This window comes from Xiphophorus hellerii, chromosome 9 (genome assembly GCF_003331165.1).
Source record: "Xiphophorus hellerii strain 12219 chromosome 9, Xiphophorus_hellerii-4.1, whole genome shotgun sequence".
Taxonomy (NCBI): domain Eukaryota; kingdom Metazoa; phylum Chordata; class Actinopteri; order Cyprinodontiformes; family Poeciliidae; genus Xiphophorus; species Xiphophorus hellerii.
Genome location: NC_045680.1, coordinates 2909112 through 2919447, shown reverse-complemented (window position 1 = coordinate 2919447; position 10336 = coordinate 2909112).

The following is a 10336-nucleotide window of genomic DNA, read 5'->3' as shown; positions in this document are numbered from 1 at the left end:
TGCATGAAGCCAGAAGATTTATTAAGCAGCACCTCCTCCTGACCCCATCATCTGAAGGCTGATAATTATTTGCTTCTTATTTGTGTTCAGATCTTGTTATCAAGGTCTTATTTGATATCCCTGTCAACTCCTGCACCATTGAGAGATAACCACACACACCCCTGCGGCTTGCAAATGATTTTATAATGAAAAAAAAAAAAGTAGGTACAGTTAGGCTTTCACTTTGTACTTTCATCGCTGTTCAAGCAACAGCATTTAAATGATGGTTCTGTAGTTTCAGCAGATTTTAGAACAGTAAAGAAATCTAGAGTTGATGGTAATATAATTCAGTTACTTCATAGTAGCACAAAGTCAGTTTTACAGCTTGGTTTTCACTCTTTGAGGATGACCACAGATAAGATATTAACCTGATATGCAATGGTCACCTCCTCCATGTTGTTAGGTTACCTCATATACAAAATATCTGGGGTTTCAAAATGAGGATATAATTAGACTTTTAGATCTTAGCACAGAGGCAATTTGAACACAACAAACTGACTTGTTCACTTAGACATTTACCTGGAATATCTTGCTATTTCAAATTAAAAAGGAAAATGTAATTTGTTTCTAAAAATCTGCATTAGGAGTAACATATAATTTCAAAGTTTGATTTTAAAAAAATAAAATGGCAAATGCCCTGTGTTTGTATATGCATTGACAAGGATTTATACCCTTCTCAAAAGCAATAAAAAAGGCTTTTTTGGGGCATTACTGCAATCAAACCTATTTGTATCTGCTGACCAATTTTATTTTTACAAAAGCTTTGTGGTTTAAATGCTATTTTCCATTTGCTGAGCTGTATGTGCCATGTGCAGATCAAGAAGATACAGTAAACACTATCTACTGTAACTGGAACGTTAACCTGTTTTAACATATCCTACTTTAAGTACTAATTTCAAACGTTTTGCATTAAAAAAAGAGTTGGGAAAAGTGTTTCTTCTCTCAAAATCTATTTAATTATTCTCATTTTACTCTTTAAAGTACCATAATTTGCACAAATCTATACTTTTTGTCTGACTGCATCAATTTTAAAATTTTGATCAGATGTTCTGATCAAATATGAGTAATTACTCAGATGACTACTTTTTACTTGAACAAAAATGTGTTGAAGTAACACTTCTTTTACTTTAATACAATTTTTGGGTACTCTACTCATCTCTGTTGAGAGGCAATGCTTGTAGAGCCAGCATCCTGAAGATCAGTAGTAACAGTGTAACTGATTCTGTGCTGGTGGATGGATGTGCTCTGGTGTTGAGCAAGAGGGGTAAACTGTATTGATTCTGATCAAGTCTCATTTTTGTAAGCAGACGGCACTTCACGCTGTGTTTGGGTACCTTTTTGATGGCCTTGACAGATTCTGCTGAATGCTGTCAGAGACTATTTGGAAGGCTGGACAAGGCTGGAGGAGCAAACGGGGTGTGCAGGGAAGAAGAAGAGAAGGAGGAGGAGAAAAAGGAGGAGGAGGAGGAACAGAGAGCAGAGCTGAAAGGAAGTGGAGGAGGGAATCTGTTCATCTCAGTGCAGTCTGGTGACAATTACCTCGGCCTTGGAATCAATTCTGTCTGTTTACAGACCATTTCACTGTCTTTTACCTGCAACATCACTTGTGTCAGTCTCATTAATACCCCTAGATATATAATGGTGGAATTAGCATAATGGCTGAAGCAAAACCCTGGACTGGTAGCACATAAGAAATGTCAACACGTTCTCTTCACTAACCCAATTAGAGACCATTAACAGGCTCTCTCAGCAGCAGACATCAGCAAAGTTAAAGACAATTCCAAACAGCATCCCTTCAGCCCATTTATTCACCAGATGACCCATAGTAAATGAAATGTTAGTAAACAGTCAGCCAACTTAAAATTCAGCTGGTTCATCTTCAGTCTGCAAGTGTCCTAAGCTTAAAAGGTAAATTGCTTATTTGGTGTTGTCCAGATGGGACGTAAAAAACAGAGCCTACCACTGTAAAATCAAACACTCCAAAGATTAAACATGAACTACTATTTTTCCTTATGAAAATATCATCACACAGCATGCTAAAAGCGAAAAAAGGTAGGCAGGCATTTGCCGATCATTGACTCAACCATTTAAACATGTGTTCGCCATGGTTGGCAAGATTTAACAATCTCAGATGCATATTTAGTGGTGGGCTATTAACTTTTTCCAATTAATGGGTTGAAATGTTTCAAACAATCCCAGGGAGTTTTTAGACAGCTGGTCATCTTGAAAATGTTTACAAATTAGCTCGGAGGTAAAAACAAGGTTATTTTTTTAGGGCAGGTAGGAAAGATGTCTCCCAAAAGAACCTGCATTGGAGCTACCAGATAGGCAGATTGCATAACGTAGAGGGTGACAAACCTGAAGATATATAATATTCCCAAAGTGCTACTGGATGATTGAAAAATAACTGTACACAGTACCATGTAAAATAAATTACAACCCTTTAATTTGTTCACATTTTTTCATGTCACAACCACAATTACTTTTGATTATACAGAACAGACCAATGCAAAGAATTGTATAACTTTGAAGTAGGGTTAAATTAAATATGGCTTTCAACTGTATAGAAATACAAAATATGAAAAATGTGTCATATAATAAATATTTAATAGAACCACCTCTTGCTTCAGTAACAACACAATTTTTGGGGGGGTGATTGGATAAAGAACAGTTGTTGTCTTGCCACATTACCTTAATTGAATTTAGGTCTAGCGTTTCACTGGTTTAACCTCGCACATTGATGTGCTCTAATCTAAACTTTTAAACTGTTGTTGTGCCTGAATGTGTAATTTTCCCAGTCAAGTGGGAAGATGTGTTCTTACACCCTCTTGCAATGTATCAAATATTTTATGTCAACCAATTTCTTGAAAGTTTTATTTCAAGAAAAAAAGCATGTATCTAATAAAACAGATGATCAAACTAGGCATGCTTTTCATTAGCCTCCATTTCCTTCGTCATCCTACACCACACCTCAGATTTTTTTGTAAACATGTATTTTTTTGTAAAAATTTATCATTTTTGTCCTCTGTTTTAGTTATACAAGCAGCAGATCTATTGCACGACAGGTTTATAACAAATCGGTCACTGACATAGCCACCAGGTGTTGGCTCATGTCTGCATCAGAATGCAGCCCACTGTCTGCTGCCCGGCACTCTCTTCAGCTTTGCGTCCAGGCAGCGATGATAAGTCACCCAGCCAGCCAGTATTGATTGGGGGGGGTCCTCGCGCTTTATACAACGGCGAGAAGGGAGGTGAATGATTGTGTTTTACAGAGAACATTATCGCTCTACTCAACACAGGAATGCCAATGGAATTTCCTTGCTCTGGAAATGGAGACGACCACCCAGGCTGGAAGTATATGACTTGACCCACTGAAGCGCTAAGTCCAATTTGAAAGCCAAATTGTAAGGCTAAGAGCAAAGTGGGAAAAAAAGAAATGGTTACAGTTTGCCTGGTGATTTTTCTCCCTTTATCTCTGACCGGTCTACATAATACTATTCTTTCTAGAAAACCACAAAAGCATTGAAACAAATTGCCTTTATCTGCACATGTTCTAGTTGGCTCAACTTAAACAGAACAGGAGAAACGGTGTCCCTTTAAAGTTGGTTGGTTGTTTGTCCTGTGTGTATCTTTGACAGACTGGTGACCTGTCCAGGGCGTACCCCGCCTTTTGACCATTGACAGCTGCACGCAGGTGTAGACAGTGAATGGATGTTTATTTAAAAAACAATAGTAAAAATTTGTTTTTCAAGTCCCAAACTTAATGTTATTCATGCTAATGAGTGTAAATAACCTTCTTACCAGCACTGTACATCAGAGCATTTAAGGTCTGCATAGCTAATTTAAAGGATGAGTAAAAAGATTAGATGCTTCCATCCATTCGACCCAGAGTATGGACAAATGTATTGCTAAACACAATCTATTTATACAACTTTTCAGACCAATAGCTTTTGTGCCAAAACACTTGTCTAAGCATAGCTTTTTGTTTTCAGTAACTCTGGAAGCAGATTAGCCGAGAATCAGTCTGAAAGCTGAAGATTGCCCCAGCTGATAAAACTTGCTCAAACGTGAAGGTGTTGTCGACTTTCTAATCTTTTCTGCAGCCTTTTTCCTTTCTAACTTCTTGACTCCTCTTGTATCCTCCCTTCTCGTCTCCTCTCCCTGTTTTTGCTTTATCATTTTTTACCTAAATAAAGCTTGCACACTCTCAGAGTAATCAGGCAAGAGTACCAGGACCTAATAGACTCATGAAAACTCCCTTATCAGCCAGGTGCAATCTGAGGCTGCTGCCGCTTAACAAGGAATTAAACATTTTTTCTACGCTGCTGCCAGCACTTTAATTGATTGATGCTAAAAGTTTGGAAAATAAAAGCCTGGTACGTTGAATGAGGTTCTGCTTCCCAGGCCCTGCCGGACCCCACTGAGAGAGGAATCCTGGATTAGAAGTGGCAGTTCACATTTTCGGCATCAGCCAGCCTTGTCATCTTGGCCAAGCCAGGAATGCGCGTGTCGGTGTGCACGTGTAAATATGTGTGCGTGGCATGCATGCCTGCCACATCACATGGAGAGCAGCGGCTGAAAGACACATGTATTTGAAATAAGGGAATCAATAGAACACTTAATGAACAATTAGGAGAACAGCTGTAGGCCTGTCAGATACCCATCTGCACACAGATCTGCTCTGAGAGAGCAGGATTGAGAGTGAGGCCTCGCTGCAGCTCGCAGGCTATCGCCTCAGGACATGTGCAACCCCACTTTAGCCTATCTACATCCATTTTCACCTCACCTCCCTCCCTTCGCTCCAAGCTGTGGGAGCCAGGCCTAATTTAGCCGAGCAGACCTCCATCTCCTTTCATCCCTCATCTCGCATTAGCAGGAAAACCCACTAAAGATATGGAAATGGCACAGGACATCCTTCAGGGTTGTGTCAGGGAAGGGGAGGGAGATCAATAAATTTGACAATCCATGGCATTTAATTAAAATGGCTGCCGGAAGCTAGGCAGTTTGTTTTTCTGTGTGGAACCCAGCCTGGCGATTATTGCTCAAATGAATACATAAGTATATTCATAAGCACCATGTACATTAAATCCACCTCACAGCTTGAGAGGGCTTGGAGGGGGGACCTTTCAACTTTCAACGCTGAATGAGCAGCCAGACACACAAAATTAATATCTCCACTTGTGCCCCTAGTGACTTTTAACGTATTCTTGATGCATAAAGAGATATCCCCCTCAAAGAGGGGGCTGACAAATGAACATCGACCATAGTCAGCTCTCCTGATTTGCCAGTCTGTGACAGTGGCGACCTTATGTGCCAGTCAGGACGAAAAATAGTCAACAGTAAACGCACTCTGACAGAGGTTTTGGATAGATAGGTTCAGCCTTCATCTGGTCGTCTGACATTTTTACATGTAGATCAGCAGGCTATGACGGACAGGTATTATGGTGCACTAAGCACAAGGATCTGAGAAGGGCTTCAGTGGGTGGGCAAAGCCTGATAATTGACCTTGTACAGCCTTTCTGTCGTTCTTTATTAAAACTTCATTTAAAGAAGAACAACCCCGGGTGGGTGCTGCCGATGACTCTTTATCTCCCGTTTCCTCAGCAGCCATAATGGATTACACAGGAATCCATTATGCATTCCACACAAGGAAGAAGAAGGACTCAAAACCTGCTTAAAAATATATTTTTAGTACTGAAAATTAATGTGTTCACACAAGCCACTGAATCATTTTAAATGTTCTTTTTTAGTATATTAGGTATATGTGTTGAAAAGACCTATATTTCAATAAGGCCATGGGCCCAGTGGTGTGAGAGTAATGGGTGTGCTAATTTATTCATGATTTTAGCTGTGTCGTTATCCCAGATTTTTTTCTTCCTCTTCTTCTTCTTGAACAGTATATACTGGCTGTTTCACATCTAAATTGTTGTGCAAAACTATTATAGTACATTTACCTCATATATTTTGAATAACACCATAGAAATGAGACTACATAACTGTTTTGTGCAACATCTGGTACTTTTGCGCAGATCTTTTCTGAAGTTGTAAGAAGTCATGTTATGCAAACAGCAAACATGTCAAAGAAAGTGCTCTCAGTAAGTGAGACCAAAATGGAACTTTTTAAATATCATACCATCAGGTTTGGACAGGTGATTTTAAAAATACAACTGGTTAAAATGACAAGTTGCTCCATTTAGCATGTAAGAGTATTGTAACTAATTTATTTGATTAAGAAATATATATATAATAAATCACATTTAGTTTTGCTGCAAGTACTTTTCAGTGGATATGCCCCAAGCTGTGGGAGCCAGGCCTAAATTAGCTGAGCAAAATTTATAGGGTGACCCTGTAAATTCAAGTTGCCACTTGATAAGAGACAAGAGTAACTAGTTCAATCTGACAAGGTGTATGTCTTTTTCTAAGTTGTGCAATTTTCTAATGTTGATATTTTTATGAAAGGTGAAGAAAATGACATTGCTTACTTTGATATTGACTTACTTTTAGATCCAAATTTTAACTTTAAAGAAACGTAAAAAAAAAAAAAAAAAAAGTTAATTTGTTAAATACTTCAGATTTTTCTTACTGTATTATCAGCAAGGGACAGAGTTAATGTTGATGAACACTAAAATCTGTTGAGTCTTTACACACACAAATGGTAAAAATTCAATCAAAAATGTCATTGCTCAATCATCAAAATACACTATATCAAGAACTAATTTTAGATGTATTTTTAGTCTATTATTCGCTTCTAAAATTTTAAATGGTTTGATTGCTCCTCCCTCACATTCAACTCATTAGATCTTTCGGAATATCCTCAATAGGATACTGCACCATGTCAAAACCTACAAATTGCAAAAGATCTACACATTTCCGTTTTATCACTGCTGCAGTTATCCCTGCTGTATTGTAAAGAATTTTTTAACATTTTTTAATTCTTTATACACTTTCGATGTGAACAGACATGTTCACACAGCATAACGAAGCTTTAGTATTTGTCTTGGCCAATAGTCGAATCATTGTCCACTCAAGAGTTTCAAAATACAGAATGATTATCATGTGTATAATTTTTTACAGTTCTAATTTCTGAGGTATTAAAAGGTTAGATTGGACTATTACAATGACTGTGAGCACAGGTGCTGATTAAGTTGATTCACTGAGGCAATTACAACCAGATCCCCTTTAATTACTGTGGGTTTTATTGCAACTGCGCAGTAATGAAGCACGGGGCCTGCAGGAGTTTTGGATGGAGATGAGATTGCAAAGTAGCACACAAAGACACAAATTTAACAGGATGGAACAGATCACACTCCCACACACACATGCAGCCAGATCCACACACACAATCGAATAAAACCCGAGTGAAAAAAGCTCACATCAGAAACTCTTTTTTTTTTCCTCCTGATTTATGGTTGTCTGTTCCCAACACATAATCCCCCACACACATGCCTCTGTATGTCATTAACCAGGTGTATGCTAAGGAATGATAACCAGGCAAAGCTTGCTTGCCTACTGCATGGCAGAGACTGATGCCAAAAGTCAGGTATGACTGTTACAGAGGGTTTGTGGAGGATGATGCACTCTCCTTTATTCAAAGCATGTCCCGCCATATGCATTTTAGACACAAAGACAGGCTGACAACCTCCTAACCTCCAACATCGGCTTTCACACGTACACACAACACACTTGCCGCCCTGCTCAACACTGGCATGCAATAAGAAACAAGTCGACAGCTACACAGCAGACAATATCCCCCGCCTTCAGCCTCGGCACCGGCTTCGGATGCATCCGGTTAGTAAAAGCTGACAGAGGGCTGGCCATGCCTCAGAAAACAGCAGAATGAGGAATTTCGATGTTCCTCCACATCACCCCTGAGATGCAGGAAACATGGGATTGCACAGACTCCCCTCACACACAACCCGTAATGTGTTCCCAAGATTCTCTGTCACCAGGAATGGAAATCGAAAGCAGTACACACATCCGTTATCTAAATGTTAACTCCAGTGCCCTTTATGTTGTCACAGCCTGGTGAGGTTAGCCAACGGTAGGTGTGAAGCTTTGCTTTGGGCCCCACCACAGGAAGCCTCTCCCTGTTGTAACATAGGAAGAGCCCATACATATACAGTAGTCAATTATTTTTAAGAAAATAAAGTAGATTAAAAAAAGGTCCAATTACACATATAGAAGACATCTAAATTGGAGAACTTGACTTGTTTGTATTTCCATGGTTTGTGAAAGCTCATACATTTTACATTGCACTCGCTGAGGCAACCAAACACCATCTTAAGTTTTCTAAACTTAGGATTTTCTCAGTCTAAATTCAAACCCCCCAAATGATTGTCATCATTTGGAACACCCTTATCTTTTCCTTAACCACAAAGATGGAGTATATGTCTACATGTCATATATATATATATAATTCTACGTACTTATCTCATCTACATCTATTTATTGTAAAATTTTATGAACACTAAAAATAACGGATCTAAGGTACTGCGTCAAATAAATTATTCAATTTGGACAAAGTAGATGTGGGACAAAAATCCAAGATTGCCTTAAACTTCATTGAAAAATCCTAATATATCACACAAGGTTACAAACATCTCTTAAAATAATTGTAAATTAATCAGGGGAAATAAGAGCAATAAAGTTAAGACATAAGATTTAAAAAATAATGAAGTCATATCAGGACCGTAAAAGCAGTCCTGAAATTTATTATTTAGCTATTTTTACAATATATAGTCTTATAATTTGTTCATTTTACCTTCAAAAATGTTTCTTGTTAATCCTAATAATTTTAAGTCATCTAACGATCTTCTCAGTATAAAATATTCTGACTCGTCAGCTCAGCAAAACATCAACCATATTCCTTGCTCTTTTCCAGAATTATCTAAAGTTGAAACATAAACACTTTACGCCCCAGACGCCAACCCCATACAGTTTTTTTGTTGGTGCAAAACGATCCAGATATTCAGCTCTGGTTATGCCACAAAGCACATTTTTAACCAGAGAGGGAAAAAAGGTGAGGGACCTTTGACCTGTGAGCTGTAGGTCATGTTCACGGGGTAGAACGCCCTTAAAGCTGTCTTGTGTGGTGCTGATTAATCACAGCATCATGACATTTGTCTGGCTTCAGCCCAGAGGAGATGTGTTAGGCATGCAGTGCCTCAGCACTTCTCCAGGAGCTTCTGTTTGGCGGGTGTGGGGGTGGAGGGCGTTGCAGGAGACGGGTGGAGACAAGTGGACAGTTGCACGGGCAGACTTAAGACTCTGAACGCAGTCCGATGCAGCGCAGGCGGTATTTACGCTCCGACGGCTGCAAGATCTGGGAGCTGGGTATATTTAGCCGCCTAGAGATCACGCCGAGATGAGATTTCAAAGTGAAGTACCTGTTTGAAGATGCATGGCATTCCACAAGGGTGGGCAAGGGCTACTGGGTATAAATCTAGCGCCCCTGCACCTGGTGTGAAGTCAGGGAGGGAGTGTGACACCTAAGATTTAGAATGTCTAACACAGAAGCTGTACATGTGTAAACTACACATTCATCTATATAAATTTACACGCTCCTTAGAAATGGAAAATGAAAAAAAGACATCACTTTTTTCCTCGATAGACACACACATATACACACTGTGGGCATAGAATTTTACTTTTTTAGTAGCAACTAATTCACCTGGATGTTGTTCAAGCGATCCATCAGTGTCTGATTTTACATTGAGGAGAATCTGAGAACCTCACTTAGCAGTTCCTCTTTAAAACATGGAAGTAAGGCGAATTGTAATTAATGACTGGTAAGTTTTACTCCGTTACATCACACACTCATTTAATAGTGCAAATTTTGGACTTTTTATATTCCTGGCAACAAGACAGCCACATATTTTTTGTTTACTTTTCAATGCTAATTTTCTAATCTATACATGTAAATTTCTTGAGGTTAAGAACACAAAATAAAATTCCCAGCTAGTCTTTGTTGGTCCCAGATCTCATCTTTAATTTGTGGCTGAACTGCCAGATATCTCAATGTTTATTTTCTTTCCTTAGAAAGTACACCTTGTGCTTATTTACTTGTACTTCCTGTATGCATTCATTGGAGAATTTGCTATTGACTCCAATATAATGTATAATTTTTGTTTTTCTGTCTTACAGAAATTACACCCGTTTCAGCACCTCTGTGTTTAATTGTGTCCCTTTCATTGATGGTTACTGGCATCACTGAAGGTTTCTTATTGTAAAAAGAAGATTCCTGTCCACTGCCATCACATTCTTTATCTAAATGAAGGACTGCTGTAAAGTTAAAGAC